Source organism: Leopardus geoffroyi, chromosome B3 (assembly GCF_018350155.1).
Source record: "Leopardus geoffroyi isolate Oge1 chromosome B3, O.geoffroyi_Oge1_pat1.0, whole genome shotgun sequence".
Classification (NCBI taxonomy): Eukaryota; Metazoa; Chordata; class Mammalia; order Carnivora; family Felidae; genus Leopardus; species Leopardus geoffroyi.
The window spans coordinates 36,537,925-36,564,200 of NC_059337.1; the positions used below are offsets into that span (position 1 = coordinate 36,537,925).

Below are 26,276 nucleotides of genomic sequence, written 5' to 3' on the forward strand. Positions count from 1 at the left end.
CCAGGGTTCAAATCCCGGCTCTACCCCAGCTAGGTCTGTGATCTTAGACAAAGCATTTGAATTCCCCAAGCTTCTGTTCCATCATCTGTAACAGAGCTCATGTCCCTCCTCTGAAGCTGTTGGGATTTGGATTAAAAGAAAGGAGGAGCGCCTGGGTGGCTCAGTCGGTTAAACCTGCGACTTCGGCTCAGGTCACGATCTCGTGGTTCATGTGTTTGAGCCCCGCGGCAGGCTCTGTGCTGACAGTTCGGAGCCTGGAGCCTGCTTCAGATCCTGTGTCTCCCTCTCTCTCTGCCCCTCCCCCCCACACGCTCTATGTCTCTCAAAAATGAATAAATGTTTGAAAAAAAAGTTAAAAATAATTTAAAAAGAAAGAAAGGAGATGGCCTGGGCCACCTGGGTGGCCCAGTGGGTTAACCGTCCAACTCTTGATTTTGGCTCAGGTCATGATTGTGCCGTTCGTGAGATCGATCCCCAAGTCTGGGGCCTGCTTGGGATTCTCTCTCTCTCTCCCTTTCTCGCTGCCCCTCCCCCGCTCTCAAAATAATTAAATAAATATTTTAAAAAAGAAAAAGAAAGAAAGAGCATGGCCCACAGGGAAGGAGGGAGCACAGCTTGGCCTACTGGAGCTGCCCAAGGAAGTTCCCTTCCCTCCACACCCCCCCCTCTTCACAGGCTAGGAGCATGCCCCACCCCCCACCCCCTCCCTCCCCATACACTAGACAGCCTAGTTTCTCACAGCATGAATTACCTAGGAATTCTCTTGCATCTAGAATTACCTAGGAATTCTCTTGCATCTAGACACTCTGTGAGTGTGTGCTTGGCAGAGAGGAAGCGGCTGGCTTGAGGCGCTAGTTGGTGGGTTCCAAATATTGGCTGTCCTCTGTGTAAAGCAGAAATTCTAATTTGCCCTAAAGAATGGCCATCCAAATGCCCGGAGGGCCTCAAGCTGGAGCAGGCTGGGAGTAGATAAGAGTCTCTCCTTTCCCATCACGATTTTATCGACTGTAATCGCCTCTCTGTCCAGACTTCCAGCCTCCAAGTTTTCAGCTTCAAGTGATTCATCTCAAAGGCCACCCCCATGGGCCCCTCATCTGCTGTTTAATTGGAGAAGGGGGTGCTGGAGGCCCCAGAGCCTTAATTGCATTTGTTAATGGGTAGGTGCAATTATCCCTGCCACACTCCTGCACACTGCCAGGCAGACAGAAGATGATTAAGGGGATCTTTAAAACTCCAGCTCCCTACAGCCCTCTCCGCTAATTGAGCAGTGGAGGAAGCGATCTTGAGCTCCCCCACTCCTTTCTTTAAATTAACTCCTGGCTCCCAAGTCCTCCTCAGAGCAGTGCATTGGCCACATGGCTCAGAGCATTCTGTTCCAACCCCATCTGTCACCCGTCACTTAGGCACAGGGCCCAGCCAGATCATCAGTGGGTCCATCCATCACCCATGGACTGGGAGTAGCAGACTGGGGCTGGGGGGTACCTTTACGGCCCCCAGAGGGTGATATCATCCAAGCTGATTTAACTGAGAGGTGACCTGAGAGTGGCCCACTGTCCCCTGCCTTGGACCACCTGTGCTCAATCTGGACTGCCACAAGTGCCTAGTGACTGGTCCACCGTGCCCTGATTTAGTGTATTCTCCACCTGGCAGCCAGAACAGAGTGATCAGCTTGAATCATAAACAGGGTCAAGCACTCATGCGAAAAATGCCTTAACAGCTTCCCACCTTTCCCGCGATGCAATCCAAGCACCATGGCTGACGAGGCCCCCGGGGGCCTGGTGCCTGGCACGCTCTCCATTCTCAACCTGTATCCTCTGGCCCTTGGCTACTAAACTCTAGCCACACTGGTCTCGTCATTCCATTTCCCAAACACACTGAGTTCTTTCCCAGCCTCAGGGCCTTCGCACATGCTCTTTACACTTCTGGGAAGAATTGCCTTCACACCTCTCGTGGTCAGCCCCTTCCTATCCTTTAGCTCTCCCTTTAAATAGATGTTGCTGAAGAGAGGACTTCTGTCCTATGACTGCCATATCTTCATTTCCCGCTTCCTTATTCCTCTTTTTAAAAATACTTGTTTCCTTTAAAGCATATATTACAATTTTCAGTATTTTCATTCTGTTCTTTTGCTATCTATTTTTGCTGTGGTTTGGGTCTCACTAGACTATAGCTCCATGAGGTCAGGGCCTTCCTTTAGTTCACTGTTGTATCCCAAATGCCTATCGGAGTGCTTGGTACTTCCTCACTCATTGAACAAACATTTATTGAGCATCTACTATGTGCCAGGCACTCCCTCAGGCATGAGGGATACAGCAGTGAACAAACAGGAGAGAATCCCTGCCCTCCTGGAGCTTATATTCTAGAAAGGACAGGAGAGGCAGGCCATAAACAATGACTATAATAAGTAAATTATATAGAATATTAGAAGGTGACCGGACTTTTTCTGTCAACCAAGGCTGATGCTAGACAGTTGTCCACGATCCTGGGAATTAAATATTGGGTAAGAAGCTAATGAGAAAAGGAAGGTGTGTGTGTTGGGGTGCTGAAGGATGATCAGTTAACAGGGTGGACATAGGTGCATTTTGTTCCCATGAAAGCAGACAGGTCAGCTTACACCTTCTTTCTTCTGGGTGCCCGTCTCCTCACTGCTGCTGGCCCTAGCTTTTCTCAGAAGCGCCCCCTCTATGCATCTTCTATCCCCTTCTTCATTCCCCGTAGGAAGTCTCCCACCCTGTGTGCCCATCACCACGGGATGGTCAGGGGAACTTGGGCTTTGGCCTGCCTGGCATTCGTTCCCCTTTCTTCTGGAAGCCGCATCCCGAGTTTAATTTGGAGACCACTCCCGACCCCATGAGATACGGGCTTGGTAGGACTGTCGATCACAGCGTCTGCCCTCTCCCGGCCAACAGGTGGCACTGGCCCCAGGCCTGAACCCGAGTCCTACGCGGAGAGACAGGAAGATTTCAAAACAGTTTATTCATTCCGATGAAATGACTGTCCATTCGTTCCTGCCCCACCCCGGGTCCTCAAAGCCGCCCTGTTCCTGTCCTTATCAGTCATGTGTCTCACTTGTTTCTTTCTGGAGCTGCACCACCGTCCTTCCGTCCACGCTTCCTTGTTCACCGTAGTGGGGGCTGGTCAGTTTCAGTTGCTCGTGGCCAGAGCCCCTGACCGGTGTTGACTGCCGCTGGCCGCATCAGTGCAAACGGATGTGGCTGCAGATCAGTGCTCTTGTTGGCTGGTGGGCGAACTGGGGCTAGAAGCCGATGCCTTTGGGCCTCGGTTTCCTTGCCAGTAAAATGATAGTAACAGCGCGTTCATCGCCGGACTGGAGGTGTTTGCCTGTGAAAGTGCCCGACGGCCCTCTCCCCTCGTCTTCGCCCCGACCTCTCACACAAGTCCAGGAGGAGGAGGAGTGAAGTGGTGGAGGCCGCAGGTCCCCACAGAGGTTGCTATGGGAACCCCAGCCACATGTGCAGCATCCTGGAGTGGGGGGGGGGGTGCGCAGCTGCTGGGGGGCTGGTGGCAATGACTCTGCGCTTTGGGGCAAAAAGGCCCAGCTGTTCCCGTCCCCCCAGGTCCCAACTTGGCTCGGTTCACGGGACTCGGAACAGAGCAGCTGTTGAGCTCGGGGAGAAGGGAGGGGGACCGGACTCTCTGTGGCTCTCGCCTTCCAGTCTCGGGGGAGGCTGGGAGGGAGAAGGCGCGGTGCTCAGCTCAGAATCCTCGGACGGCAAACAAGCCTTCAGAGAGCCGTGTAGTCGATCAATCCCACAGCGAACCATCAGTGAGTCAGTCCTGGAAGCCCGGCACTAAACTGAGTAGGCAGTGAGGGGGACGAGAATCAGAAAACAGTGGTGGGAAGACCTCAGTGGAAATAAAAATAGACGCTGGCAACAGCAAGCTTGGCTATTATTGATGGAGTTCCCACCATGCGTTAGCCACTCAGCCCAGCTCTTTACATGCATCCCGGTGACAGCCCCCACCAGTAACTGCAGCAAGATGCCCCTTCACCCGCGCGGAGGCAGAGCTCAGAGAAGTCACGTGCATGCCCGAGGGATCACCTAGCCGGGAGAGATCACCTCGTGTGGCCATACAGGCCAATTCATTCCCTGGCCCGCACCCACAGTACGTTTTGGGCTTCGTATCAGCCATGCTGGGAGCTCCGCGGGAGAGGCTGGTGTCCACACCGGTGACAGCGACACCGGTGAGGGCCAACCAAACGCCTGTGAAAGCGGTGGGGCAGGACGGCGGCCGTGCCTTGAATACCGGGGTGAAGTGGAGAGATGCGGCTGAACTGGGCCTCGAGGGATGGCCGAGTGGTAGCTTAGGAAAGGAACCACGACGGAAGCCGGGAGGAGGGAGCTTCCCCGCGGCGCGCGGTATGGGCGCAAGTGTGGTGCAGGGCGGCTTCCTGCAGGAGTCCCTCGGCTGGAGCGCCAGGTGCGTGGGGCTCCGTGCCAACTCATGCCCCGAGCTGAAGCCAGATTGCAAAGGGCCTTTTCTGGGAGGCCAGAGGATTTGAACTGCATCTGGGGGGAATGGGGAGGCGGCAGACGGGTTTTAAGCAGGGGAGTGATGGCATCAGATCTGCCCGATACCCACACAGCCCCTGCTCTTGTGTCTAGGGCCGGAAGAGAGGTGGGGACCCTGTGGCTGTCGTCCAGGGGTCCAAGTGGGGGGTAAAGGGAGCCAGGGCCGTGGGAGGTGGGGAAGAGGGACAGTTAGGTGAGACATTCGGGGAGGGAATCAGTAGACCCTCGGGGGCAAGACGCTGAGGACAAGATTACGTTCTTTGCCAGGAACCTCTGGGTGTGTCTCTGTGCGTCTGCGTGTGACGGTGTGCGTCTGTTTACGTGCGTGTCACGTGTATGCGTGCATGTGCGTACGTGCACGTGACGCTGCTCTCTGGACGCACGCTGGGGCTCGCACGCACCTGTGTCCGTGAGCTTCCGGATGCTCTCAGGCACATCTGCACGCACGACCGTATCTGTGTGTCTGTCTCATGGTCTGTGTGTCCACCTGCTGCTCCCAGTCCAAGGGCGAAGCCCCCGCCCCTCATGCTCTGGGCTCCGTGGAGCACTCACTCAGTGGAGCACTCCGTGTGCCACGCACCTCCAGCGACTTAAGCTGTAGACGCTCCCACTGCTAAGGCGAGATGCACCTTCTGTCCCTGTTTGATGCTGCAACGTGAACCCTGAGGCAGTTCTTCAAAGGGAGCACTGGGGGTGGAAAGAAAAGAGGCACACGTCAGGATTAAAACTGCGAACTGACCGTGCCCCTGCTCAGCCCTGGCCCAGGGACCTTCCTCCACAGACAGGCAGTGATTTGCAACTGCATTTCCCCCAGGCCAGGATGAGGGGCTTCTGGGAACGAGTGATGGGCAGGGCTTGGGGAGGGGAGAGAGCTGCCCCCCCAACCCAGCAAGTCCCTTCACCAGCCGCCAGCAGCGAGCCAGCAGGTGGAATGGGCTGCCCATAGGGGCTGAACAGAGGAGCCCTCCTGCCTGCCTGCCTGCCTTCCTGTCCTCCTCTTTAGCTCGCTCCCTTCCTCTCTTCTCTCTTTCCTTCTCCCTGCCCTCCTCTTCCTTTCCCTCCCTCCCTTCCCTGCCCTCCTTCCCTATCCACCATTTCCGGAGGACTTGGAGGCTTCGCGCCGACTCCCATGTGTGTGTATTAACTCTGATGCTTAGTGATGGTGTGATGGCATGATGGCGGGCAGGTGCTCCCCTCTCACCTCGCAGGGTCGTTAGAATTATGTGAATTCAGGCTCCAGTGCACAGCACAGTGCCAGGCTCCCTGGAGGAACTCAAATGGCAGCCATCCATTTGTGCAGTGGATCAATAAGGCATCTCCCCATCAAATTGGCTTTACCAGTCAGAGACATGGTCAGATAAACAAATAGTGCAATGAGAGGTTTTTTTTAATTTTTAAAAAAAAATTTTTTTTAACGTTTTTATTTTTTTTTGAGACAGAGAGAGACAGAGCATGAACGGGGGAGGGGCAGAGAGAGAAGGAGACACAGAATCGGAAGCAGGCTCCAGGCTCTGAACCATCAGCCCAGAGCCCAACGCGGGGCTCGAACTCATGGACCGTGAGGTCGTGACCTGAGCTGAAGTCGGATGCTTAACTGACTGAGCCACCCAGGCGCCCCTATGAGAGTTTTACAAAAGATGGGGGCTAGGGTGCTCGGAGGAGGCTCGGAAGAGGAAGGGCCACCCTTCCTAGGAAAGGTATAGGATCAGGGAGAGCTTCCTGGAAGAGGTGCCTCCTGAGTCTTAAAGGCCGGCCGGATTTCACCGAGTGAGTCCGAGGTGAGGGCATCCAGATGAGGGGAGCATTTTGCGGAGGTGTGGGAAGGAAACTACAAAAGCACCATGGTGCATCCGTGCCTCTGGTTCCGTGTGGCGGAGATGGCCGCGGGCTGCAATGCGAGGCAGGTCTGTGAGTGAGGCGTGCCCCGGGGAGAGTTTAACCAGATGACCAGTGCTGGGCTGAGGGGTCTCAGAAAAACCTTTCCAGGCCGAAAGATCTTTTCCACTCAGGTGGCAGGCTGCCTCTGGTGGCGGCCCACATGCCTCTTCGGTGGGGGGCTTGCTGGAAGGGCTGTGGCAGGTGGCCTTCAGCGGTCAACTCCTGCAGGATGGCCCTAGCTGCAGAGGGGGCTGTATGCCAGCTCCCCCCGCTTCCCCCCACCGCAGCCCACATTCAGGGAGTGACCGGTGCCAGAAGGTAAGGATTTGGCCGTTGTGGCCCAAGTCAAGACAACTCTGAGGGGCTGATCTAGCTCCAGGACTTCCCTGAGAGGTCAGCTGAGGCTGTCAGTGGCCCCGTACTGCACTGTGACCTCTGCCTCTGCCTCCCCTGCCTTCCCTCCCTCCCACCGCTGCGGATCCCAGGGGCTCCCTAACCAGTGGCCCGCTGTTATCACCACTCGCGTCCATCTGAGTCTGCGGCTGAGCCTTCAGCCTGAACGGTGCCCTTGCAACCTTCTTTCCCACCCCGCCTCTTTGTCTAGTAACCTTCCTTTTTGTTGAAGTGCTACATGCATACAGAAAGGTGCAAAGCTCTTTGAATTATGGACAACTCAAATCCTTGCAAAGTGAACCCGGCCCGTCACCGTTGCCCAGATCAGGAAGCAGAATTTTAGCACCCTCGCCCGAATCCCTTCGTGCCTGTCTCCGTCCTGAGGGTAACCACCGTCCTGACTTCTAACACCATCGGTAGATTTTTTTTTTAAACATTTATTTATTTTTTGAGACAGAGAGAGACAGAGCATGAATGGGGGAGGGTCAGAGAGAGAGGAAGACACAGAATCTGAAACAGGCTCCAGGCTCTGAGCAGTCAGCACAGAGCCTGATGCGGGGCTCGAACTCACGGACCGTGAGATCATGACCTGAGCCGAAGTCGGATGCTTAACCGACTGAGCCACCCAGGCGCCCCCACCATCGGTAGATTTAAGGTTTGCTGGTCTTTGGCCCTTAACCTAATGTGGTCACCTGGTGTGCACACTCAGGTGTCGTCTTTTACTCAGTGTTACGTTTGTGCGATTCATGGTGCTGCAGGTGGCTAAAGTTCATTCATTGTCACTGCCACACACATTTCCTGTGTCTAAATTACCATATTGTATTCATTTATTCACCGCCCAGAGTTTGGGTCCTTTCCAGTTCGCGACTATTACAAATAGCTCTACTGCGAACACGATTGTACAGGACTTTCGGTGTTTTAGAAATTAGGCTCAGGGTTTTGGGGGTCGGTCTGAGTACGTCCATCTTTAGTGATATTTCTGAACTGTTTTCCAAAGGGGCTGTGCCACCTTACTCTTTCACCTGTAGCTCATGAGGGCTCCAGTTACCCCGCACCCTCACCAAAACTTGACATGACCTGTCTTTTTAATTTCCATGGTGGTATAATTCTGATTTCAGTTTCCGTGATGGCCAACGAAGCCGAGCATCTTTTCATGGGTATTGGCTATCTGGACACCCTCCTGTGTGAAGCCGCTGCTCTAAGTCTTTTGCTTATATATTCACTGTTTGTTTTTTTTTTCCTTATTGATTTGTAGGAGTTCTTTATATATTCTGTATACAAGTCCTCTGTCAGATCCCCATGCTCCTTTTTGAAATTCAAATATCCCCAAGAGAGGGGTGGGGGGATGGGCCGGTGGGAAGGAGGAGGATGAGGCAGCGATGAGGCCCAGCATCACCAATACCTGAATGGTACCAAACTTCTTTCTTCCCTCTCTGAGCCTGGGAAGCCCTTCTAGAAAGGAGGCGTCCTCGGTGAGGCTGCATTTTGCTTCCTCCTACCGGTCTTCTTCCAGCTGGGAGAAGCTGAGATATAAAAGAGGAGTCACAGAAGAGCCAGCAGCAAAGATCTGGAATTTTCACAGTCAGGGAGAGGAGCCGAGGGAAGAGTTTGACCTCCCCGCTCCTTCTGGGCCTGCACTCGTGGTGAGCATCTACTGTCAAGAGGACAGGGGAAGGACAGCAGGAGCACCCGGGCTCAGGATGCCTGGCAGTGGCTTCTTCCAGAGAGACAGTGACTGAGTCCAGGGGACACTGGAGCCCAAGGGGATTGGAGAAGGAGAAGGAAAGACCGGGGGACCAGAATGTCTTGAGGGGAGATGTGACCCCCCCCCTCAATGTACAGGATTCTATCCTCTTCATCCTCAGATCCCTGGCCCCTTAGCACAGGGGGTGCTCTGTGTTTGCCCAGCAGAAAGTAAGGGGCCTGTGGGGCTTTCTGAGAGGAAGCCCAGTGAGGTGAGGGCCTGGGGGGTGCTCATTAGTGTGGTGGGTTGAATGAATGAAGCTCAAAATGGCACGTAAATGACAATGGCACCGTTTCTTGAGCACCTGCCATTCGCCAGGCACATTTACTTACTAGCAGCTCCTGTCCTACAAAGAAGCACCCCCAGTTTGCAGATGAGAATAAATAATTTGCCCATGGTCACAAGGCTGTAATTCGTCCTCAGCTCTGCCGGACTCTGAAGTCTGTGTGCTTCCCGCGAAGCTGCACAGCTTCTGATTAGGGGGCCCCCTATCTAGTCGCCCCCACCCCACACACTGCAGAGAGCAGTTTACCAACGTGTTCCCAGCAGGCAGCGCGCTTCTCCCTGCCAGGTGTGGGAATAGGAAGCCGGTAGGCGGGGCTCCAGGAAAAGAGGAGGGGATAAAGCGGAAATCAAGGGCTCTCTCTCAGGCTGTATGTTACCTGCTCTCCTGCCTCCCTCCCTCCCTCCTTTCTCTCTCTCTTCCCTCTCTCTCTCCCTTCCGGAACACTAACTGAGCCCTACTGTGTGCTAGGCCTGTGCTAGGGCCAAAGTGAAGAAAAGAGGCACAAAACCTTGCCCTCGTGCAGCCTATTTATGGTCAACTGGCGAACACCGGAGACGGTCATTCATCAAATGACTATGCAATCGCAACCGGAGGTGGGAGGGGAGGGGCTCACGTGTGCTTCCTTGGCTCCTTCTGCAGCAGATGTGCCCCCAGCATGGGAGGGGGCCCACTGTCTGTGAGTTCTGTTCCCAGAGGCCTCTGTGCTGCAGGGGGAGCCAGCCATAGGCTGCTGTTGCCAAGCACCCTGAAGACATCCCTCCCCTTCCTGGCTTTTGTTTTGTGAAAACACGTTTTCAGGGGAATTATGCTGCATTGTCTGAGGGATGCGGGGCTTGGAGGGAGTGGGGATGGGGGAAACAGCTGGAGGAGAGAATTGGGAGTGTCTCCCAACCAGAAAAGGGTCAGGCTTGGGAGGTGGGGAGGGTGTGCTGGGGGACCTTAGAGGGGGAGTGGTCAGCCCCATCACACAGGCTTCCAACACTGTCAAAGATGCAAAGAATCCCTCATACACACAGATGCCTGGCAGGGACACCATGGAGCTTCTAGTCTTCGGGGTCTAGGAAATTTGGGCATAGCTATTACCTGTGGCATCCAGAGTGGAATGGAGACTGGAGTACCTAGCCTGAACAGTGCATATTCCGTAAGGCCCCGGAGACCCTTGCTTGAGTTGAGGGGGAGCCTCAACATCAGCTAAAGTGGAGTTTCCCACCCTCGTGGCCACCTCCTCCGTTCCTCACCTAGATGTCCCCAATTTATGTTCAAACTCCTGGCCTCTGAACTATCATATTTTTGTCTAACTACGGTGGTTGACTTCCAGCCGGGATCCATATCTGCTTTCCAGCATCTTCCCCCACCTGCTGGGGCACTGACCAGGGCAACACCGGGGGGGGGGGGGGGAGGAGGAGGGATGGCACTATTCATGGGGGATTTGTAAGGATTAAATGAGACAATTCACGTGCAGCGCTTAGCACAGCGCCTGGCGCACGAAAGTGCCCGATAAACATTAGCTGTTGTTATTAATTACCTCTCCAGGCAGAGTGGGAAGTGGAACAGAGGCGTGGAGGGGCATGGCACGCTCAGATAGTTGGATCACCAACAGCTGGTACAGCACGGGGCTCGGGATGGTACGGGACGCAGGAGAGTGACCCAGGATCTAGAGCACGTATGGGATCACATGCACCATGCCAGCGGGTTTGCGATTTCTCCCTGCAGGCCATGGGAAGTACTAGCGTTTTATCAGCAGGAACGTGCGTTTCAGAGAGCCCACTCCGCTGCAGTGTGGAAGATGGATCTGAGTGGAGAGCGACTCAGGGCGTGTTGTTACCTGCCGCTGACCCTGGTTTATGAGGACGGCGCTTCGGCATCTGAACAGGCAACATAAGGAGAAAGGGAGTCTAACCTATTTTCCAGCAACATCTCATTTCTAAGTGAGTAAGCAACTTTAGAATGTTAACTGTACAGTCAGGGAAGTGATACAACAGGAGAAACAACAACAACAACAACAACAACAAAAACCCGTAAAGAGATTGCAAGTGTGGCTCTGCAGGTGACAATGATTCAGGGACACAGAAGTGTCAAACTTTCCGAAATCCTGACACTTTTCCTCCTGTCGTATGTTCTACCCACTGGCCCGAGGAGACCTCCCCTTCAGCTTGTGCATTAATTAGGACTCTGGGTTGCAAGCAGCAAAGCAAACAAAACCTTTGCTCAAATGGGGTTGGGCAGTTAAGGGAAGTTACTGACTTGCATAACTGAAAAGCCTAGAGGTAGCTGGCTTCAGGTGAAGCTTGATCTAGTGGCTCAAACAGTGTCATCGGAGAATTGGCTGCTCTCTGTCCTGCTATCTGCAAGTTAGACTTCCTCCTCAGGCCTTAGACAATCTCCAGCCACCCCAGGCTTCCTCCTCACAATTATGAATGGCTGCATTGGTGCCTGATTCACATCCTTACTTTACTCTTTCCAAGGCCGGATGGGTGCGGTATGTGTGTGGGGTCTCTCTTCTGGGAGAAGTATTCCTCTAAGAACAGCCGCCCTTTCCTCCCCTCACTCAGTCCATGTCTCCTTGCTTTCCATTGGCCTTGAGAGCTTATATGGCCCTCCCTAAACCGAGCCATGTGGTAGGGGCTGGGAGACACAATTGCCCAAGGACGGACCCTCCTCACTCAAAACACATGAAAGAATGACAGGAGAGGAAGGGTGATTTCCTGAAGGAAACTGCCCTCAGAAGTAGCGTATGGACACAGGCCACCATGACATTGGTTCTCCCTATGTCCTTAGCTTCTGTGACCACTCCTCTTAGAAACTGGGGATCCTTCTCATTTCCCATCCTTGAGGTATGAGGGTCCTCACAGTGCTGTCTTGGGCCTTCTCTCTCCCTCTTCCACGTCCCCTACCCACCCAGTTGTTGGCTCCTGAATCCACACCGCCCGTCCAGGTCTCACCCTGTGCCATGAGACCACGAGTCCAACTGCCTGCTGGACCTGCTGGGGCCTGAAACCCAACATCCCTAAAACCTGACTCATTCTCACCCCCACCCCCCAAACCACCCGCTCCAAAACTGCTCTGAAACCCGGTCAGCCTTGACCCTTCCTCCCCCAGATATAACCAAGCCCCAACTATAAATCTCTGGGGAATCCATCTACCTCTTTCCAGCCCCACTTCCCAGCTCATGTTAGGTGCTCGGGAAGCACGGGGTGACCGATGGCTTCTGATTCAGCCAAGGCCACACCCCCTATTCTGCACAACCACCTCAGCGCTCCTGCAGCCGCCAGAATGGCCTTGCCACGAGGGCAGGGTCTGTATTGTAACTGCTGCCTGAGCAGAGCCCGGGACGGTGCCTGGTGCTTAAAGATCTCCCCAGAACCGCGTGGATTGAACACACGGACGGATGGATGAGAGAGAAAAGAAAAAGGGACTGCCTCCTGGGGAAAAGAGTCAGCATCTGTGAGGCCCTGTGAGGCGGCCAGTAGGGCAGAGGACTCTGAAGGTCCTCTGGGTCTCCAGATCCTGGGATCCCCTCAGGCTCGGTGCGGTGAGGCCCGATGACCATGGGAGCAGTTAAAAGCTGAATCGCCCCGTTTCTTGTTTGAATTCATCAGAAAACGAGCCTCTCGAGGCCAGGGGCTCTGGGAACAAAGCGTGCTTGTTCTTCCCCCGCCCGGGTCACGGTCACGGGTGCCGGGCATGTGGGTTAGTGACACCTAGGATTTCAGCTCCTGCGGTGACATGAAAACGTGTATCGAGGAGAAGGCAAAATGGGCCTGCTGGGCTGTAAAAAGCTCACCAACTTTATTAACCTCCTGTGACTTGGCAGAGACGGTAAGCTGGTGGCAAACACACGGATGTGGAAACAGACGTGTGGCTCCGCGACTTTGGTTTTCTCTATGAGGTCTCTGTACTTTTCTAGACAAAGACTCGCGCTTACCTCTCTCCTGCTGAACAGGGGCCTCCTTCTGCCCTCGGCAGGCTCGGAACAAAAGGGAAAGGGAGAAGACTCTGTTTTGTCGTGTTCCTGCCTGGGCCAGTTTCCACGGACACCTCCCGAGCATGATCTTATTTAAACCTCATGGTAACCTTGAAAACAAACATCTTCACCTTCCTCCTTTTTATAGAGGAAGAGACAAAGGCCCAGAGAAGGCCCCCGATTGTCAGAGGCTGAGGGGTTGGTGAGTGTCAATACTGCGCCCTGTGTGCAAATCTGTTTTTCCTATAGACCTCATCACCAGGCTGATTACATGGCCATGGTTAGATTTTAGGGTCTCTGTAACCTGCATCACACATGTCAGAAGCACAGGGGACGGGTTGGGGGTGGGGGGTTCAAACTGCCTTTGGCTCTGGCTCCCGAGGAGAAGCCTGAGTAGTAAACTTTACAGAACAGTCCAGGTTTCATGTTTGCAAGAAAATAATACATGCGTACCATGATAGATTCTCTGCCTGATTTCTCCATATGAGGCTCGCCTTCTATTATGCTGCTTAAAGCTTTTTCTTTTGCTTTTTTTTAATTTTTTTTTTTCAACGTTTATTTATTTTTGGGACAGAGAGAGACAGAGCATGAACGGGGGAGGGGCAGAGAGAGAGGGAGACACAGAATCGGAAACAGGCTCCAGGCTCTGAGCCATCAGCCCAGAGCCTGACGCGGGGCTCGAACCCACGGACCGCGAGATCATGACCTGGCTGAAGTCGGATGCGTAACCGACTGCGCCACCCAGGCGCCCCTCTTTTGCTTTTTTAAAATATTTATTTATTTATTTTGAGAGACAGAAAGTGAGCAAGAGAGAGCAGCAGGAGAGGGTCAGAGAGAGGGAGACAGAGAATCCCAAGCAGGCTCCACACCATCAGAGCAGAGCCCAACATGGGGCTCGATCCCACAAACCACGAGATCACAACCTGAACTGAAACCAAGCGTTGGATACTTAACCAACTGAGCCACGCAGGCACCCCTCTTTTTCTTTTTAATATGGAGAGATTCCAAGAAGAAAACCCAAAGTGAGCCATTAAGCTCCCTGGTCAGGTTAGACTTTGTGGACACTAAACTTATTGTGGTATCATTTCACAAAATACACATGTATCAGATCGTCATGTTGTATGCCTAAAACTTATATAATGTTACCTGTCAATTACATCTCCATAAAACTGGGGGCGGAAAACCTAAGTATAAATTTAGGAAATTCAAACAGCAGGAACATTTTTAAAGTTAAGTACTATTACCTTCTCTCTCTCTCCCCCCAAAGGCAATCTTTGCTAACATTTTCTTGTGATGCCTTCAGCAAAAAGGAACACATACGCGTAGGACTGTATTTTGTTTGTGACAGGAGTAGGGTCACATGATACCCCTGAGATGTTCTTTCTTTACCTTGTTCTTTTTCACTCCGTACCACATCTGAGAGGATCTTCCCACTTTAGCACCAGACCATCCACCTTCCTTTTCCTGAGCACATGGTGGTCATTTTCTCTGCTCGTTTGAAAAACCTGGTTTGGGGTCTTTTTCCCCATCAAACTCTTAGAACTTACAGAAGTCAGTTTTCGGTCAACTTTATGTGTTACAAATATGTTGTCCTCATTTTTCACTGTTCACATTTCTTGTTCCTAGAGGTAGCTCAGATGATTGCTTCATAAGGACCAGGAGGAGGGCAGGAAGGGGCTGTATTTGTTTTCTACTGCTGCCGTAAGAAATTACCACAAATCTGGTGGCTTAAAACCAGTTGAATTTACCGTCTGAGGTTGGCAGTCTGAAGTGGGTCGCGGGGCTACGTTCCTCCCGGAGGCTCTGGGGGAGAACCTATCTCTTTGCCTCTTCCAGCTTCTAGCCCCCCCCGCCCTTGATTTCTGGCCCCTCCCCCCAAGCCAGCATCATAGAGTCCTCTCCTCCCTGGCTGTTTCTATCCTCACATCCTTCCTCTCTATTTGAGCCTCCTGATTCCTCTTAGAAGGATCCCTGTGATTACACTGGGCCCATCCAGATAATCCAGGATAATCTCCCCATCTCAAAATCTTTAATCACATTGGCAAAGACCCCTTTGCCATGTAAATTGTGACTATGTCCAGGGATAAGGACATGGACATCTTTTGGCGGGCGGAGGAGGGGTGGGAGGAAGGGTTGGTATTGGGTAGTATTGCTCCAAAGCATAGCCACCCCTCCTCCATCTCTGGCACTCTAGAACTTTCTACATGCAGTGTGACCTAAGCCTCAGTGCAGACCTCTTCTTCCAACCCCATCTAAAAGGGGAAGCCTGGGGCACCTGGGTGGCTCGGTAGGTTAAGGGTCTGACTTCGGCTCACGTCATGATCTCACAGTTTGTGAGTTCCAACCCCGCATCGGGCTCTGTGCTGACAGCTCAGAGCCTGGAGCCTGCTTCAGATTCTGTGTCTCCGTCTCTCTCTCTGCCCTCCCCCACTTGTGCTCTGTCTCTGTCTCTCAAAAATAAATAAAGAAGTGTAAAAAAAAAAAAAGGGGGGGTGCCCTTATTCTTCAAGGGCTGGCACATCACCGTGTTTGTTTCTTTCTCGCCCCAACAAACCCCCCTCCCATCTGGCACAGGGACAACTTCTGGAAATCAAGCTCTTGGGCTAAGAAATTAACTCTCCCAGCTGGACCTTACTCCCTGACCAGCCTCTAAGCTCCTGGAAGTTTCAGCTTTTGTTGTTTTGTACCCAATATGCCTGTTGTGGTACCACCTGCTGTCAGAGAGAAAAGAAAGGAAGGGGGCTGGAAGAAAGGGAGCCGGTTGCTTCTCTGCAGCCCAGCGGGCCTCCTTCTCTCTTCCCTCCTGCTCACCTGGGGCTCAGCTTGACTTCTCTCTCCCCGTGGGTGCCTGGGTTTTCTAAGGGCCACCTCGGAGCAGAGCCCTTGCAGGAGGATCTTGCCCTATTTTCCATCTAGCTATCGGTGCCCTGGTTTCTGTTCTGCACAATGCTGGGGCCACCACAGGAGCAACAGGGACACTTGGCATGAAGCTGAGCGTCTTTCGGGGTTCTGCTGGGGGTGGAAGGGTGAGGAGGGCAAGGGGTGGTTTCTGGTGTAGGGAAGGAGTTCAGATATTGCGTCTTGTTCAGGTACTTCGTCTCAGAGGCGGGGGTGGGGGGGTGTGTGGACTGGATGGCCCCTCGGGGTTGCTACCAGTCCCACGTATCCGCAACTGCCACACCCCCACCCCGGCAAATCTGCCTCTTTCTCTGAAACCTCCAGATTTGAGACCTCCCTGGGCAAGTGGCCATGGAATTTTTGTGCCTCCTGATTATAAAAATAGCACATGCCTCTTATTATTAAAAAGTTGACAGTCTCAGAAAAACATAAAGCAGGAAACTATGATACCCCTAACCTAGGTATCCGGGAGGAACCACGGTTGACCTTTTAGCCTATGTCTTTCTAGTCTTTCTACGCATATATATTTGTAACTCCTGTGAGAGGCTTCTTTCTGGGGTCTTCTGGGGAGGGGGCGTCTGGAGATTCACTTAGGACCTCCAGGTATCCCTAGTAGGGGGTTGCTGGCCATGCACCATGTTGCTTTGGCCCATGCCACCAGGGAGAAGGTTGAGCAACCTTTCTCGGCAGCAGTCCTGGGACCTTAAGGAACATTTCAGTTCTGTACTGGATGACAGCAGAAGACCGTCTCCAAGTCTTACAGAATGGGAGTCCTATTTGGAGGGGGTGGGAAGGTGGTGTAGGTATCTCGTGACATTCCGCGCCAGCCCCGCCCCCCCCCCCCCCAGCCCAGGAGCCCTCCTGCTTGGATGTCTTTCTCTCTCCTCTCTTTCCTGTTGCCCCTCTGATGCCACACCTCTTCCTGCTCAGAAATCCAGCTCATCCCCTTCTGGAACAACCTCTCTCCCTGAAACAAACCAGAGACTCTTAAATCCACTCCTGTACCTCCCACGCTCCGGGCTCCTGGCTCTGAATGACCACGGCTCGTCTCCACTGCTGCCACAGCTGCTCCTGTCTGGACAAGGGGGCCTCTGCAGGGGGGTGCAGGGGATGAGGGAGGAGCCCTGTTCTCTGAAGTGCAGGGACAGAGGGGGGCGGGTGGAGGGTCCTTCCTCCAAATCATAGCCGCTTCACCCAACAATGTACCTATAATACAACATGTCTCACGAGCTCAAGACTAATTCTTCCAGGAACAAAAATACCCACAACCATACAAGTAATATTTGACACACGTAAGAAATTAATATTCTTCCTATTACTATACTCGTAACGCTATTTCCTGTGAGCAAACCGCCTGACCTGATTAGCTCGAGAGACCATTTACCTCCTCTCCGTCAAGGTTAGATGACAAGATATCCTTCATTAACTTGACAAAAAAGCATATTGCTTTAATTGCTCGGAAAGGAAATTGGGGTGGGTGTGGGGTGGGGGGGATGGGTGGGGCGAAAAGTCACCCTTTCGGTCTATCACACACATATTTTTAACATACTTGAAAATACACAATTTTGTATTTTGCTTTTTTTCACCATGTGATAAACACTGTCCCCCCATTTAAAAAAAATTCCCCAGACACCCTGTCTTACATAAGCACCATTTAAAACCATTGTGTAACATTCCATCGTAGAACAGAGCCTGGGCTTTTTAGGGGCAGAAAGTCAACATCCCAGGATCATTCTTGCTAAAGTAAATCCTTAAGAGCCCTAATAACTAGCTTGGGAATTGCTGGAGACTTTCCAGAGAAATCACTAATAGGGAACAGCTTACGTTAAGTTGGAAAGGCTGTTCCAGGATATCAGAGCTGTGTGCAAGACAGCTTGAGGCCAGCCCTGCTGTAACCCGAGTGAGCTGGGTCAAGAATCATATCCTAGGAGGGGCCAAGGTAAAAGCATTAAAAAAACAACAACAAAACCAAACAGACACAAAAGGTACTCAACCTGGGTGATTGTGGCAGCAGCCATCAACCGTCCCCCAGGAGTAGAATCAGTGACATTTCATCTTGGACACAGGCAGACAGCTGTATTCCTGGATGGGAATGAACAGGCGTAGGAGCAGCAGATTCCTAATTTCAAGCTCTGACCATCTCTGAGACTAGGTAGCCCTCAGTTCTCAATGCTGACTGAACATTGGTGGGGGGAGGGGGGTGGGGGGGGGGAGAAAAAAAACAAAACACAAACCCAAAGAAAATGCCCAGGACTTAATCACAGTCTGATTAAAAATAAAAATCAGATCCGCCCCCGCAGAACCCTAGGGAAAGCCAAAGCTCTCTGTTCAGTTTGTGCGGCTTAGATACCCTAGAATGCCTTTCTGAAGGCAGGGGGGTGGACTGTAGGACCTCCAGTGTGTGTCACATCCACCGCCACCAAGACTTGGCAGCAAATCCTGGGATGTCAGGAGTATTTTTTGCCCTTTTTTTTTTTTTTTTTTTTAATTTTGCAAACCTATTTTCAAGTCTCGTCATCCAGGACACTTGGTTAATAGGACAGAAATGTGGGGGTATGACAAGGAACTCTGACTGCCTTAGGTCTTCCCAGATGGGTCTAGCAGTCCCGAGTTTCATCCAGATATCTGCAGGGGACCTTCCAGGGAAGTGATGGGCTGCTCACTGCCCCATTAGGATTCCTCTAAGGTCTTCCCAGAGGGCCCAGCCTGACCAGATGTGGCCTGGAACTGGGCGGGAAGCCGCGGAAGAGGAAGCTAGCTCCCTGCTACATCACAAGCGGCTTCTGGTAGCCAGCCCTGAAATGGTCCCCCACACCCACTCAAACATGCAGTCAGCCAGTGAAAGTCATCCACACTGCACTTCTCTTCCTCTCCAACACCAGCTCCCCAATGTCGAGATGATCTCCTCCCTGGTCCACCCACCTCCAGTCTTTCTGCCGTGGGTCTATTCCCCACGTGCCACAGCCAACGTGATCGTTGGACTTCTGTCTCCAAGATGGTGTAAAGGTAACAATGCCCCCTTCTGTTACTGGAAATAATCCAAAACCAAAAAGGAACTGAAAGCAAAGCACTAACTCCGTTTTTAGTAAAAGTAGAACCTAAGACACAAAACAGGCGGAAGAGTGACCCCCAAACGATGGATCTTCAGCAGAGGCGCTCGTAGGAGGAAGCGGAGAGAGCACACCAAACTGCCAGCTTGCAAAGAAGGTAAGGGGCGCACCTGGACGAGCGACGCAGAGAGCCCTCGTTTGCAACAGCTGGAAGCAGGTGCACGTGCTGGTGACATGGGTTCTGCTGGACCGGGACTAACCATACTTGTAGGAAGTGGTTTGTCTCTGTGGCAACAGGGGAGGAGCGACTTTGCATGCTGGGAAGAGCCTCGCCATTAGTGAAAAGAATTCAAGGCTAAGTGCCCTTATAGTGCCCCCCGGGTCATAAGGAAAATTTAGCCCACCTGGAAGACAACCTTATCCACTGTCACAGAGGAGGCGCAATGGGAAAGGAGAAAAAAAAAAAAATCACCTGCTTCAGTGACAAGTAATCTATACAAAACAATGACAAGAAAAAAAGGAGGGGTGGGGGGAGAAACAAACAGCAGGCAAAGAAGATACACCAAAAAATGTTGCCACAGAGCAGATGAAAACGCTAACCGCAAAATGAAGAGAACGTAGGGAAGCAATCGCCTCCGTGAAGAAAAACACAGACCTTAGAGATCCCGGAAGAGGTCATGAAACAGTAGGAGGAAATGGATCCCGAGCCGGAGTGCTCAGAAAAAAAGACAGCCATCCAAACTTCATTCTTAAAATAAAGTCTAAAATCTGAAGGAGTAAAAGGGACCATAAATTCTGTTAAAAACGCAGTGAAAAATAGCCAGAGGAGTACAAATTACAGAAATGGATCGGCTGGGAGACAGTAGGTATGAAGGACGAAAAAAAGAGCTGTTTGTATGTGCGTGAACTACTTCTGAAAGAGCACACAAGAAATTGATCAGATGGTTTGCCTCTAGGGAGGGGGTGGGGGGGTGGGAAGAGGGCAGGGATGGAAGGGAGAATTTCCACTTTTCTGCCTTTTAAGAACGTTGACTTGCATGAACATAGTAGCTCTTCAAGAAATATTCTCATCTGGCAAATCCCAAAAGCCCCAGCACACATAACGCATGCACATTTACCAATCTGATCGTGTTATTTACTCCACTCCCTGAAAACCTCTGAATGGCTCTCCTTGCCGTTAGGATAAAGAGTGTACATCCATCTCCAGATGGCTTAGCCATAGGGCGACCATAGAATTTATTGCACAACAGGGCAGTGTTGAGGTGGGATGGGGGTCGGTGCTACATGTGTAACCTGAGACTAAAGTCGCCCACCTACGCAGGTGGTCACGACCTGACCCTTGCGGCCCTCTCCAGCCTCCCCGCTCAGCCCCCAGCTCTCTGCGCCCAGCCACACTCCAGAACCCTCCACGGGGCTAGCCCTTTGGATCTGAATGTACCTCTCACCACTTCGCGTATTTTACTAATTCTAAAATGCACGTTTCCCTCTCTACATTTGTACGTCTGAAATTAGAACGGGTCTTACAATCCACAGCGTGTCCTAGTTTTATCCGAAGCAAGCTTGTTGGTGGGCCCTAAATGAATGGCACATCCTACAACAGAAGGCACATGTTATCACTCTGAACTGTAACTGTCTCGTCCCACGGCTAACAGTAGTTACATGGTAAATAAATTCCACAAGGAAGCAGAAATTTTCAGGAAAAAAAAAAATCGGGTGGGGTTAGGGGATTTTCTCTTGGAAACTTCTGAAAGTATTTTTTTTTTCCTGAATATGACTGGTTTTCTCTAGGTCTTTCAGATCTCCAAATAACCCAAACTTGATTATAGAATGAAATCAAGTTCCATATCAAATACATCTTTATGTTTCTAACAGCAGGACTTTTGATCTATAAAGGAAAGTGAAATAAAGGTGAAAAAAATATATATATATTTCTATTGCAGCATCTCCACCTCATCCTTGACTTGGGTCACAAGGTAGAAGTGACAAAATGCAAAAGAACATGTTCACTCATTCAAGAAATGTCCACGGAGCATCCATGGAGCCCCCATGATGATCTGTCTGCCCTTGGTTCCATACTGAAAACACCCCAACAAAATAAGACCAAGTCTCCTCCCTGCAGAGCTTACAATCTAGTGATGGGTATGAAACAGGAACATACACACAAGTAAAAATATGACATGTCAGAAGTGGTGGTTATAATGATGATAATACACTGACTGGAGATCTCCAGGGGAGAGACTTGGCGAAATTATTTGAAAGAATGTTTCAGTTGATTCTTGTGATCACTGGCTGCCTGGGCTGTATTAGAGGTTTTGAACTTAGGCTGCAAGTTCATGATAGAATCACATGAAACGCTTTCATGTGTACCACACCTGGGTCCCTCCCCTAAAGATTGTGATTTAATCCATCTGGGGGAGCCCTGAGCTTTCGTATTTATTTAAAAGCTCACCAGGTAATGCTAGTGAACCGCAGGGGTTGAGAATGGAGGGCTGTTGCAGTCTCAGGGATGTTTGGAGATCGGAATTAGGAGCTCGCTCCTCCCAGGCTATCCACTCCTGCCCAGGAGTCACGATTAGGCTCTTACACCCACCTGCCCGCCTGTGTCCAAGGCTAAATGTCTTCAGATCTACACCCAGGGACAGACTGATGGCCAGCTGGAGTACTGTGCCTTCGCATCTGCTTTTATACTTTTGGTTCGGCTCCTCCTTGGCTATGCTTCCTGTACAAAGCCAAGTCTGGGAGGTGACCCCTACCATAACATTTCAGTCAGGCCCTAATGCCTTCTGTGCACAGCTGTGACTGCCTGGAGGACAGGCCAGTCCCCGAGCACAGGTTGCTTCCATTAGCAATTTCTTTGGAAAGTCCCCGGTGTAGAATTTCCATTAGTGACTCCATTTTGAAATCCCATCAAGTCTACTGGGTGCTATGCCAAGAACCCAATATATAAACACCCTAACAACTCCCTCTTAAAAAAAAGAAAGAAAACAAAATGTTTTCCTTTTCAGATCAAAATTTCCAAAATTATTATATCCCTACACCTGGCCTCTGAGGGGGATTGAAGAGGGGAAAGATTGGGGTCCCAGGACATCCAGGTGAGAGGAGCCTAGCTATTCTCTTTTCTTACGACTCGCCTCTGAAATCACTCCCACCCTGACATGAACTTGCAGGAAAGCTCCCCAACTGGCCTTGGCTGGAGCTGGGTGACATCTGTGAGCCTCAGTTACTCCATCTGTCGGTATTATTGAGAGTATCAGGGGTGCGGGGGCGTCTGCGTGGCTCAGTCGGTTGAGCGTCTGACTTTTGGCTCGGGTCCTGATCTTACGGTTCGTGAGTTTGAGCCCCATATCAGGCTCGCTGGTGTCAGCCGGAGTCTACTTCAGATCCTCTGTCCCCCTCTTTCTCTGCACCTCCTTTGCTTGTGCTCTCTCTCTCTTTCTCTCAAAAATAAATAAAATGTTAAAAAAAAAAAAAAAAAAAAAAAAACAGAATGAGGAGTGCCGGGACTTAAGCAGCAAGTACCAAACCTTGCACATAGTAGGCAGTTCTGATTGTTATTACCTCCCTCTGCCTTCCAGTGTTTTTCTTCTAGAGAACTGATTGTGTCCGGACTGTTTTATGTCATTGCTCAATGAGCTGGAAACGGCAGCCGTGCTGATTAGAATGCTGGTTTGCAGGGAACAAACAGTAGTGTTGACATTTGCAGAAAGCTTTCTTGCTAAACTTTAAACACTTTGCAGATCTAATCCTGCTGGCATTGCCTGTTAGTGATATTTCTATGGCTATGATGGACGCGCCGAGTTCAATCAGACACCTGGGGAAAGGGCAGGATAATTGGTTTCCTTTAGGGTTCCAGCAAAGGTAGGTGGATACCAAGTTCATTTTAGCATGAAGGAGGCTAACTTGTATTGAGCGTTACCTGTCTGGCACATAGGAGGAGCTCAATAAATGTTGACAAGCTGAATAATGTGAAGGAATGATTAATTAATTGCATAGGCCAGAACGAACTCTGCATTTTTATTGGGTACTATCTGTTCTATATGCACAAAAGGCTAATTTCAAATATTGATGTATTTATTTGAGCACAAAATGGCCACCTTCTCGCCGTGTTCTCATATGGCCTTTCCTTGGTACACGTAAAAGAAAAAAGCCGTCTGGTGTCTCTTCTTTATTTTTCATGTTTTGCTTATAGATTTATTTTGAGAGAGAGTGAGGGAGCAGGGGAGGGACAGAGATAGGGAGAGAGAAAATCCCAAGCAGGCTCCACACTCAGCACAGAGCCCGATGCGGGGCTCGATCCCACCACCATGCGATCCTGACCTGAGCTGAAATCAAGAGTTGGATGCTTAACTGACTGAGCCACCCAGGTGCCCCTGGTGTCTCTTCTTATAAGGACGCTAGTCCTATTGGATCGGAGGCCACCCTATGGCCTCACTTAATGTTAATTAACTTCTTAATTCCGATTATAGCCACATGGTTAGGGCTCCAAAACATGAATTGGTGGGGGGTCAGGGGGAGGGGACACAAACGTGAAGACCCCAACATTACCCTACAGGGCAGTAAGTCCTGTGATGGAGAAAGCTCTGATTGTGAGCTCCTTAAGGCTAACTGGAGCTTTTGAAGGGTTTACGCAGGGGAGGGAGTAGTAAACCATAGCCCAGCGTTCTCTTCGTTTCATCTCAGGTGCCCGGGGAAGTTGGTTCAGTGAGGCTGCTGAGATGGGGGCCCAGCCTGCAGGGAGGAAGGCGGAGGAGGAACTCCGTACTTGGCGCGTGTCTGACATCCGCAGATGCCTCAGGTCTGCAGTCCCCTGTCCCACGCCAGGTCCAGAGCCCCCTCCATGTCCCCTTCTCTTGCAGAGGCCTAAGCAGGGTGGGGACAAGCACGGCGGCCAAGAGGCTAGATCCCAGAACTGGAGGCCAGCTCCCTCCCTTGCACCTTGTAGGGTTGCAAACCGGCTCAAGCCTCTCTGTGCCCCCTCCTCCAGTCTCTGGTTTGTGCCCAAGGAAGGGCCCAACTGAGTCTTCCCCAGGCCTTTATGCAGAATCTTTGTGGACTTCCTGAGCCTGGGGACTCTGGGGCAGCTGCTGTCCCCGCAGGGCAAGCAGTGCAGCACGCCCTGGGGACTGAGAACGCCCCACACCCCACCCTGCTCCAGGCTCACCACCGCACCCCTTTCCACCTTCTCCCCTAATGTCGCTCAGCCACTCTGCGTGGCCTGCACCCTGCCCTTTGGGTGTAGACACCCCACCCCACCCCTGCACCCCCTCTGTACCTCAAACCCCACAAGGGGAGCACGGGGTCCAGGGACAAGGAGGGATCAAATCAGGTAATTACCATCCTCCTTCTCCTCAACAGACCACCCTGAGCACCACTGCGGGACGGCGCCCAGCAAGGGCAAGGCCACAGAGAGGCTTCCTTCCTGTTCTCAGGTCAGGTGCCTGTAGTGAAGACTCAGTGAGTTGTGAAATGCCTCTCCCTCTCCTCCGCTTCCTTCCATGTCCTGTCTGCCTGCCTCTTTCTCTTTTCATGATTTTCCTTGTTCTATCACACAGGGGATACACAATGCATTTTCAGGTAAGACGTTGAGACCATACATGATTGAGATTACAAAGCAAAGCGTCAGCACCCTGCCGTGGCTCCACCTCCCCCACAATCCCCCTTTCCTCCTCCCAGGTGGAATCACTGCCAGAGTTTGGTATGCACATCTCATCCCCGTAGCTGGGGGAAGTTCCTGCATTTCCACATATGTGAATACACACGTCTGCCCAGTATATCCAAATACGGCCTTCTTACCTATATGCCTACGTGTACATGTACCTACGTATAACTTTTGCGATGCTTTGATGTAATCGAGGCCATACCATAAGTGTTCTGCAACTTGCTATTTGCGTGTGATGTGTTTGGGGGAACCGTCAATCACAGAACACACAGGTCTACACGGAGCCCTGCCTCGTCCTAACAGCTGCATGTTCCAACCTGCAGATTTCTGCAGGTTAACCTCTCCTTATGGACAGTTCTGGGGTTTCAAAGGTTTGTTTTGGTATCACAAACAAGGAAGTGACGGCTATTATGATCAGTTATCTGTCGCTGCCTAGCACATCACCCCAAAACTCGGTGGCTTAAAACCATAATACGTATTTATTATCACTCACGGTTTTGGCCAGGAATTGATCTGGGAGCCGCGCGGACAGGTGGCGTCTGCCTCCGCATTTTTCACGAGGCTGCAGTCACTGGGTTGTGGGGGGCAGGGGCTGGAGGGTCCCCTCGCTCACAGGGCTGGCAAGTGAGTCTCAGTTGATGGCGGCGAGCCTTCGTTTCTCCCCATGTGGGCCTCTCCACTGGGCACTCTCACAACATGGTGGCTGGTTTCCCCCAGAAGGAGTTATTCAAGAGGGAGCAAAGCAGACGCAGCAATGCCTGTTAAACCTAAGTTCAAAGGTCACACGTGGTCAGTAGGAGGTATTTTTCCATTCCAGTGGGGGCTGGCGGAGGGGGGACGGGGAGCTGGCTGGGGACGGGCAGTCCGGGGGAAGCTAGACTGCCTTCCATTGGAGGGGACTGGACCACATCAGCCAGGGAGCCGGCGGACTCTCAGCGACCTCTCGACCGCGCCTGCGCCGTCTGGACCCCTCTAGGGTCACAGGTGCCCCTGATTGAGGCCGCCCCGCCCCCGCCGATAGATCTCATCATCAACGGTTTAAGCGGGGCCGACGGGGGATAATTTCAAACACAGGTGCCAGAATCTCTTCGGTCATGACGGAGGAAGCCACAGTGAACACGTGGACGTGAACTCCAACAGTTATTTGTCTGCTAAAGAGAGAAACATCAGGATAGGTGACTCAGCTCCTCGGCAACAAAGCAGCCCCTCGGGAGAAACACGACTCGCAACAAGAGATTCCTACTCTGGGCATGTTCCGTGGACTGGAAGAAAAAAACTTTCTTGTTCTCCCAAGACACAGTTCATCGGATACTGATAAAAGGTTTGGGAGAACTCGAATTGGACTCCAAAGAAGAGAGGTATGGCGTAAGCTCTGTGCACAAGACGGACAGAGGGTCCAACAGAACTGTAGGAAGTCGCTCTCTGACACAGAGGTTGCGGGAAACTGTGGGCCTGTGTTTTCTCATGAGGACTTACAACAAGCGGTCAAAATCCCTCTTCTAATAAAGGAAAAATACACCTTTCTGAATTAGTGCTTGAGAAATGCCCTTTTCCTGCTAGCTCAGATTTAGCCCCCAAACGGCACTTATTAATTACACGGCATATAGCCCCTGTGAGCCTACACTCAACGTTTTTTGATACATTTGATAGATCCTCGGTTTCTACGAAAGATGGAGGAGATCAGCTTTGAAAAAGAAAGCAGGGCGCCTGGGTGGCTCAGTCGGTTAAGCATCCGACTTCGGCTCAGGTCATGATCTCATGGTTCATGAGTTCGAGCCCCGCGTCGGGCTCTGTGCTGACAGCTCAGAGCCTGGAGCCAGCTTCGGATTCTGTGTCTCCCTCTCTCTCTGCCCCCCTCCCTCCCCCACTCAC

General features: G+C 51.7%; 1 protein-coding gene and 1 pseudogene across 1 annotated transcript in view; one reads left to right on the forward strand and one right to left on the reverse strand.

The window, feature by feature from the left end:
• The first annotated feature begins 1,751 nt into the window (after positions 1 to 1,751).
• LOC123583622 lies at positions 1,752 to 26,135 on the forward strand (annotated as a pseudogene).
• Positions 8,005 to 26,276, reverse strand: part of NOX5 (NADPH oxidase 5) — a 71,364-nt gene continuing 53,092 nt past the window's right edge. Inside the window, exons 18-19 of the transcript XR_006704574.1 lie at positions 24,898 to 25,555; positions 8,005 to 8,326 (exon numbers count right to left, since the gene is read on the reverse strand). The gene's annotated coding sequence lies outside the window, so the exon portion shown is untranslated. The remainder of the gene's footprint in view (positions 8,327 to 24,897; positions 25,556 to 26,276) is intronic.